Source organism: Triticum urartu, chromosome 3A (genome assembly GCF_056163025.1).
Source record: "Triticum urartu cultivar PI428250 chromosome 3A, HENAU_Tu73, whole genome shotgun sequence".
Lineage (NCBI taxonomy): Eukaryota > Viridiplantae > Streptophyta > Magnoliopsida > Poales > Poaceae > Triticum > Triticum urartu.
This window is the reverse complement of record NC_141875.1, coordinates 220,226,629-220,235,463: the sequence shown is the minus strand read 5'-3', so window position 1 is coordinate 220,235,463 and position 8,835 is coordinate 220,226,629. Positions and strand designations below refer to the sequence as shown.

Genomic DNA, 8,835 nt, shown 5'->3' with positions numbered 1-8,835 from the left:
GGTACCCCTCGGGGCCGACCCGTCTTTGGTAACATGGTTCAGTGTAAAGTCATAGTAACCATAGTAACCGTGTGTCTAACACCAAGGGGGAAACCCTGAGGAATCACCCTCGATGGATTCCCACTCGATGTAACCATCAAGGTGGACTTGGAGGAATCACCCTCGTTGGTCTACACTTGAGGGGTTGCACGACAGAGTCGTTATCGGGAGTGGTGAAGGAGGAATCACCCTCGATTACCACGACCGAATAGTTACACTACAGGGTTAACATCAGAAGTGCTGACGAGGTATCACCCTTGGTACTTGATGATAACTCTGCAGGGTCGTACACCAAGGGGGGGTGATGTGCGGTGTCGGGGCCTGGACGTCGATCACGTTGATCGAGTCATCGAACATAAAGCAGGGGCAACTGGGACAAGGTGGGGGTCACTGATGGATCTCTAACCAGCCTATACTAAACAGTTTAGAGTAAGCAGGTAAGGTATGAAAGTAGGTGGCAAAAGCAGGCTATGCATCAGAATAGGAGCAAACAATAACAGTAGCAAAATCTAATGCAAGCATAAGAGAATAGAATGGGTGATATCGGAATGATCAAAGGGGGGGGCTTGCCTGGAAGCTCTGCTGAAAGGGAAGAAGGGTCGTCGTCGACGTAGTCGATCAGAGGGGCATCATTGGTCTCGGGGGCTACCGGAGAAGAGGGGGAAGAAACAGTAAATATAGTGCAAACAAATGCATCACTAAGCAAGACATGATGATATGTAGAACTAGAGGGTACTAACGCAGTACTACACGTTACAAACGGAGAGGGAAAACGTCCGAAGGGGTTTTCCCAGTGTCTGGGTTTTTCCGGACAGGCGTGAGAGAGGGGACAATTTCATGTTCAGCATGCTAGGGGCATGTGACAGATGAACGGACCGCGTATTCGGATTCGTTGGATTTTTCTGAGCAACTTTCATATAAAAAACATTTTCATATGAGCTACGGATTATTTTCTACGAAATTCTAAAGTTTTCGCAATATTAAGAAATTATTATTAATTCGAAAATAAGGAGTAAATGCTAGGTGCACCCAGATCTGTGTACACAAGTGTACCAGAGGGTGACATGTGGGTCCAGGGGGTCCTAGTTGACCAATTAATGTTTGACTGGTCAACAGGGGTGGGGCCGCCGTGCCATACACACAGTAGTTAACTAGCATTTTAAGTAAGTTTAATTAGTTATTTAAACATGACTAATTAATTTAATTATATTAATTATTTAATTTCTTGACTTTTTTTAAAACAAAACAGGGAGTGGGCCTCAGCTGCCAGTGGCCCAGGAGGCCACTGGAGCAGGCGCTTAACGGGCAAGGGTGGGGGTGCCTGCCAAGGCGAACCCAGGCGACGACCGTGACCATGGCAGGGTGCTGGCCTCGGGCACCGACCGAGGTGGCTAGAGGGCGCTGAGTGCGGGCCAGGAGAGGGGGGAGGGGGCACGGCCGGCCGAAGCTGTGAGAAGGCGTTGGCGCAAGGAGCAGGACGGGGTGGCACGGCAGGCCGAAACGACGAGCGGGGCAGCGAGCAGCGCGTGACTGGGAGAACAGGGCAGCATGCAGCGTCGGCGGCCGAGTGTGCACCGCGGGCAGCAGCACACGAGCAGCAGCCTCGTCAGCGGTCGGGGGTGTGCGTCGGCGGGCGTGGGCGAGCGAGGTGAGGATGGCGGGCGAGAACGGCCACTACTAGAAAAAAACACTACCAATAGCGTGGGTTTTTTGCATACCAGTAGGTCATCATCGCCTATATGTATACATACATATACAATATACACCACGCCTATAGGTCATCGTCGCCGGCGCCTCCACAAGCCCGTGTTTGATGGTGTTGATGTCGTCATCATCGCCGCCGCCGCAGCACCGTGAGGATGCCGTCGTCGTCGTGGCCGCCGCAGCCCCATGTCGATGTCGATCTCGTCGTCGTCATCGTCGCCGCTGCAGCCCCATGTTGATATCATCGTCGTCGCCGCCGCAGCTTCGTGTCCATGTGTTCCCTACTAGGAACTCACAAATCCTGGAATTAAACAATGAACCAAGATAGTGCTAGGCATGACCACAAGTAAAAGGAGATAAGGAATTCCAAGGCAGTACGAAATCTTGTTATAGATTCTGAATACAAGCTTTTGAGGCAAATTGCAACAAGCAAAGGCTGTGCACCAAGTAGAAATAATTCCCAGGTCATTCGCAAGCAAGCAAGCAAGAAGGCATCAGCAACAGCAGATGTATTACCAACATTGTACCCTTTACCAGCCGCGCTAGTCAGCGTCGATCACCTCTGCGCCCACGTCGGAAAAGTGAAAACTTGTTAGTACGCAAATTGCATCAGTTCAACCAAATAATATATTACAATTCACGCTCATTAAGTTACAATTCCTTCTCATCTAGCAATTTAAAGGGGCTCATGCCAAAAATATATGCTTAATTCCTCACTGGCTATTCAAACTAAATGGTCCAGGAATGCACATGGTTACCATGGATAAAGTTGCAATTCCTAAAGTTGATCATCTCTTTGTTTTGCGAGGAAAATATATCATTTTTAGAAAGCGTACAACTACAATATCTTCTTATGATCTTAGCTAAGCGATACAGTTAAAAGATAAACATGCACAATCATTTTTTTAGAATATAAACAAGCACAATCAATATGTGAAAACACCAACTCTTTACATAAAACAAAGATGGAGCATTCGGATGTTCAATCATTATGTGGCACTAACCCTCTTGAGAATGCTGACTCGATCCCTACAATCGATCCATAGCTCGCTCATTCTCATGTTCATCTATCTCATGTGAAGAATAAGCTGGTGCTCGTATTCCACCTTCTTCAATGCCATCAAAGAGAGCAGTTCTGGTGCTTCGGTAGCTATGAAAAGTGCAGAGAATAGTTATATAAGAATGCATATAGATTTGACAAGTGCAAAAACGTCTTATATCTATTCTGTTTTATTTCTATAAATGTACATAAAGAATTGATTACTTTGGTTCTATAGGTACCCTCTTCCTTCTTCTGTTCACACAGAAGAAAAGCCTACTGGTCAGCCTAATCATGACCACCTTAAGATTTTTTATAAATGCACACAAGATCACTAAAAATATATTTAAATTATTCGGAACAGATAAAAGTAACCAGTTCTGATTCATCTGCTAGCCAACAAACTAAACGGTGCTTCAGATTTGTAATTATGTGACTATGTTGCGGACCCCTTGCTCATCGTATGATTAAAATAGAACCTTAGCAGACCCTGGAGTCGGCTGCTTTAGATGTTCAGTTATATTCGGAAAAGCATGATGTGTCTTCAAATGAAATGGTTACTGAAAAAGGATCTCACCTTGTTCTAGCAGATCACATGTAGTGATCCATAAACATAGTAAATGTTCTCTGAAATCATTGGATCCGGCTTCGTGGTTCCATAGGATGGTGATGCGAACGCATGATTTTTTTGAGAATTAAGTAGCAAACCTGCAATGCACAAAAGAGATCAAATGGTTAGCAAACCTGATGTTCGTCCTGAAGCTAGTTTTGTCATTTTTATGTACTAAAATCTTTTCATCAGTCATCACTCAAGGAAGCTTTTCATTATTTTACTCTCCAGTATGTGAATGCAGTGAAATTACTCCTCCCAACGAAGACAAATAGAGCTGCCTGATTTTTTTACAGCAGTAATTCTTTCGAACTGTTCTAAAATCTTCGCATCTCGCACATCAAGGAACTTCAACTAAATATAGTGTCCTTGCACGAGCTGCGTCGAACTAAATGTTATTATTTGCTAATGAGCTGAACTGTGTAATGAAGACAGAAGCCGATACAGATAGACAGCCATGTCTAATTGATTGGAGTAATAGTGCTCAACAAGTCTAATTGTATATTTCTGTTCTGACAAAGCATACCAGGCCCTTTCCACCTTTCCTCTGTTTTAAAACTCTTGGTATTTAAATCATTTTATCACAACTTCATAACCATTCAATCTTTCACCTTTGCATACCACCTACGAGAACTTCAGGTACGTGCTAACCCATATAGCAAGATTGCTTGGAGCTAACATAGAGGTTAATTAAAAAATTAATCTTTAGTTCTTCTCTTGTCATGTTTTCTTAGCCAACCATAAGGTAATTCTGTTCGAAAATCAAGTGCTTTATACATGGATTTAGTACTGTCGTAATCTTTTTTAGCTGAAAAAACTGTGCTGTAATTCTTATAGACTTGTACCTGATTAGGAAATAGCATGTGCTCCTAAGAATCAATTAGCAAGGAGAAACAAAGAAGATCATAGCAGCAACTTCCCTGATGAAAATAAGAAAGATTTAGGCCGCCGAGCATAAGCACAAACAGGTTGTGCACGGAGGAAGGAACGTAGTGGAACATAAGGAAAAAAGGCTGCTAGGCATAAACACAAACAGGTTGCGAGCAGTATTGCACGAAGGAAGGAAAGTAGTGGAACAGAAGGAAAAAAAGGGCGGGGAGAGAAGGAAGAAGGGGAAAGGAGAGGGCATGAATCGAGGGAAGAGGGGATCTCACCGCGCTGGAGTTGGACGCAGCCGAAACCCTAGCCGCAGGGAGGGGTCGCGCGCGAGCGCTTGCTGCCGCGAGGAGCGAATTTTGCTAGAGGGAAGGAAGAACCGTCGCGAGGAGAGCTCGTGGGTGTGATGCGCTCCGGCGAGGGCCGCCGGAAGTAGCCGGAATCGCCCGGCGTTGGTGGCGGCGGCGAGGGTTCGCGGGAGGCAGAGGAGAAAATAAGGTAACGATGGAGGCTGTTCGCTGGGCTGGGTTGGTTGTCTCAATGGGCTGGGCTAGTTGTAGCGCATTACGTGACCCGCGCTACGACTATGTTTCTAGTGCTAGCGCGGCCCAGCAAACCCTCGCTACTACTATCAATTGTCCGCGGGGCACGATTGAGGATATTTACTAATAGTGTGCTCAAAAGAAACCAACGCTACTAATAAACCATACCAGTAGCGTGCTTTGTACCCAGCGCTACTGGTAATTACCAGTAGCGTGGGGGCCCAAACAAACGCTACTGGTAAACTTCTATGTATAAGCATTTTCCTAGTAGTGGACCGGCGAGGCCAGCGAGCAAGGAGCGCGGGGCTTGGGCGGCCGGCGCAGGCGGCTGCAGTGAAGCGGGGAGGGGTGAGCGGCAACAAGGCGGGGCTGTGGAAGGGCACCGCGGCGAGGAGAAAAGGAGGCGGCCAGCGGCTCGTCTGACCAAGGCCACGACGCAGGCAGGCGGGCACGGCGCGGCGGAGCAAGGTGAAGTGGTAGGAGTGGAAGCAGCTGCAACAGCGACAAGCGCAGCGAGCAGCAACAGCGGCACGGGGCGCGACATCACTTGCACAGGAGTCCGCTAGCGCGCATGGGGAGAGAAACTTCGGTCACAGCAGTCGAGCAGGGGACGGCTAAACGGTAACAGGTCAAAGGGGGGAAGCGTGGGGATCGGAGGAGGAGCTCACTGCGATGCTCGTGGACGAGGTCGGGGAGCTAGCACGGGGGTAGCCGGATGCATCGAGCTCGTCGACGGGAGGCGGCAGCCGTAGCGGGGAACCGGCTCGATGCCGAGTGTATGGTGCGGTGCTGCTTGATTCAAGGCACGTATGTGAAGGAGTCGGCAACAAGGAAGCTCCTCGACATCCTCCCAGGCGCCGAGGAGGCCACGCGACGACAATGGAAACCATGGTGAGCAGCGTTCAGGCGATGACTATTTTGATGAGAGAGAGTGGAAGAAGGAAAAAGTGGCGGCCAGGGTTTGTCTACGCGTTCGAGGATAGTCTTATCCACCACTGGTTGCCGGCGGATTCTCGACGCGTGGAGGATCCACGCCATGGACGCGGCTCATGCATCCAGTCCGTCCCTGTGAGCAGGAGGTCAAGGATGAGGCAATAGTGGGCTAGGTCGTCCACTGTTGACCTAGAGCCCGAAGGCACAGTAAACCTTTGCCTTTTTCTTTTACTTTTCTTTTGTCTTTTAATTGAGCTGCTGACTTGGATTACTTAGAGCACCAAATGATTTTTGTACAATGTGCCACTAGCCAGATTAAATACTTTGCAATATCCTGGGTTGGTACAAAAAGTTTGAGGCAGCTTGGGATCCACTTGAATTTTGCTCACATTTAAAAAGGGCTGAAAAAGTGCTCTCAGGCCATTGTTTTAAAACCAGGGGCATTTTGGGAAACCAAATGAGGTTGGTTTCATCATGACAATTAGGTAATGAATATCTGCAACCTAACGAACATTTTTATTTGGCGGTTTGAAGAAAAAAGAATTTGACTTGTTATATGAATTTTAAATTGACTTTGTTTTTATCAAGGGGCAATTTGGCTTAATAAAACATGATGACATAGCATCATTAGTATGAGTTTACTGTAGCATGATTCTCGGGGTGGTACAGAAGCTACGAAATTGCTTGATAATATTATGGCAAATTATTCACAATGGCATACCGAAAGAGCTCCTACTAGTAAAAAAAGTTAATTTGGCTGAAGAAATTTCTTCTTTGAGTGAAAAAGTTGATGCTCTTATGAAATTGGTTGCTAGCAAAATTGCTCCTATTGATTTCAATGATATGCCTTTGTCTACTTTGATTGAGCAAAATAGTGATGCCGTTGATGTGAATTTTATCTTGCGCAACAATTTCATAACAATGCTTATAGAGGTAATTTTAATCCTAGGCCTTTTCCTAGTAATTCCTCTAATAATTATGGTAATTCCTATGGAAGTCCTTCTTATAATAATAATAGTAACACCTCTGATCTTGAGAACAATATTAAAAAAATTATCAACACACAAAAAGCTTTCAACACTACCATAGAAGAAAAGTTGTATAAGATTGATGATTTGTCTAGAAGTGTTGATAGAATTTCTCATGATGTAGAAAATCTCAAGATGAAAAGCTCTTTATGTTTCTCATGATTTGTGACTAAGGTTGAGGAATCAATTAAAGCTCTTTATATTTCTATGGATGAAAGTAAGAAAAGAACCGCTATGCTTAGAGCTAATAGAGAATTTTAGAAAAAGCATTTTCTAGTGATTACTTCCGTAGAAGCGATGAAGATCTTAAAATGATTGGTGCTTCTTCTATTGATTCCTTGTGTAGTAAAGTTAAGATTGATGAAAAAGGGACTGGAGAAGAGTAAACTTTAGTTAGAAGGCGTCCCGATAATTCGGAGGGTGAAAATCTTGTTGAGAAAATTGATAAAAGTGGGTTTGAAGAGGTCAAAACTTTAACTAGTGATGTGTCCACTCTTTTGTATTACAAAGACTTTAATTATGATAGTTGCTCTTTGATTTATTGTATTTCTTTATTGCAATCCATGATAAATTCACCCCATGCTTACGAACAAAATAAAGCTTTTACTAAACATATTGTTGATGCTATGATGAAAGCTTTAGAAGAAAAGTTGGAATTAGAAGTTTCAATTCCTAGAAAATTGCATGATGAATGGGAACCTACTATCAAAGTCAAGATTCAAAATTATGAGTGTTTACTTCGTGTGACTTGGGTGCTAGTGTTTCTACAATTCCGAAATCTCTATGTGATGTGCTTGGTCTTACCGATATTGAAGAATGCTCTTTAAATTTGCACTCGACAGATTCTACTATTAAAAAGCCTATGGGAAGAATTAATGATGTTATTATTCTTGCAAATAGGAATTATGTGCCCATAGATTTTATTGTTCTTGATATCGATTGCAATCCGTCTTGTCCAATTATTCTTGGTAGACCGTTTTTACGCACTATTGGTGTCGTGATTGATATGAAAGAAGGCAATATTAAGTTCCAGTTTCCTTTGAGGAAGGGTATGGAACACTTCCCTAGAACAAGAATTAGGCCACCATATGAATCAATCATGAGGGCATCTTATGGATCTCGAACCAAAGGTGACAAAACTTAGATCCTTGCTTTATGCCTAGCTAGGGGCGTGAAACAATAGCGCTTGTTGGGAGGCAACCCATTGAATAAAATTTATTTTTGCTTCTTGCTTTCTAGTCTTGAGTGTTAGCACAATTATGCTACTTTTATGATTGTGTTTTTTGTGTTTTAATTAGTGTTTGTGCCAAGTAAAGCCTTTAGGATCTTCTTGGGTGATAGTTGTTTGATCTTGCTGAAAAAACAGAAACTTTTTCGCTCACAAAAATAATTTTCATTTTTAACCAGAGAGCGATAAAATACCAATTATTTTTGTAGTATATTAATATAAAAATTTCCCAGGTCTTCCTAATGTTTCAGAGTTTTTAGACTTACAGAAGTATTCGAAATATCCAGATTGCTACAGACTGTTCTGTTCTTAACAGATTCTGTTTTCTTTGCGTTGTGTGCTTGTTTTGACGATTCTATGGTTTTCTTTGATGAGTTTATGCCATATAAAAGTTGGAATACAGTAGATATAATGCAAGAACAAAATATGAATTGGTTTTCTACAACACTTATAGTAGTGATTTGTTTTCTTATACTAATGGACCTCACAAAGGTTTTGCTGAGTTTTGTGTGATTGAAGTTTTCAAGTTTTGGGTTATCTTACGATGGATGAAGGAATATGGAGTAAGAAGAGCATAAGCTTGGGGATGCCCCAGCATCCCAAGCTATTATCCAAAAGAGAGAAAGCAACTAAGCTTGGGGATGCCCCGAGTGACATCCCCTCTTTCTTCTAACGACCATCGGTATTTTACTCGAAGTTATATTTTTATTCGTCGCATACTATGTGTTTTGCTTGGATCGTCTTGTACGATATGAGTCTTTGCTTGCTTTATTTTGTGTTTTTAGTCTTGATCCCTTGCTGGACACACCTATTTGAGAGAGCCAAAATTATGTCAT

The 8,835-nt window shown here is 43.6% G+C and overlaps 1 long non-coding RNA gene across 3 annotated transcripts; it reads right to left on the bottom strand.

Annotated features, from left to right (window-relative positions):
* Positions 1-1,714: 1,714 nt before the first annotated feature.
* On the bottom strand, positions 1,715-4,822 carry LOC125543700 (uncharacterized). 3 transcript variants are annotated; one of them, XR_007298715.2, is made up of 6 exons: positions 4,547-4,822; positions 4,238-4,312; positions 3,360-3,490; positions 2,748-2,893; positions 2,260-2,305; positions 1,715-2,044 (listed from the first exon to the last, which is right to left on the bottom strand). It is a non-coding gene; the product is annotated as an uncharacterized LOC125543700 (long non-coding RNA). The 3 variants fall into 3 exon arrangements; XR_007298713.2 differs by having other exon boundaries at positions 1,715-2,305; XR_007298714.2 differs by lacking the exon at positions 4,238-4,312 and having other exon boundaries at positions 1,715-2,305.
* Positions 4,823-8,835: the final 4,013 nt, after the last annotated feature.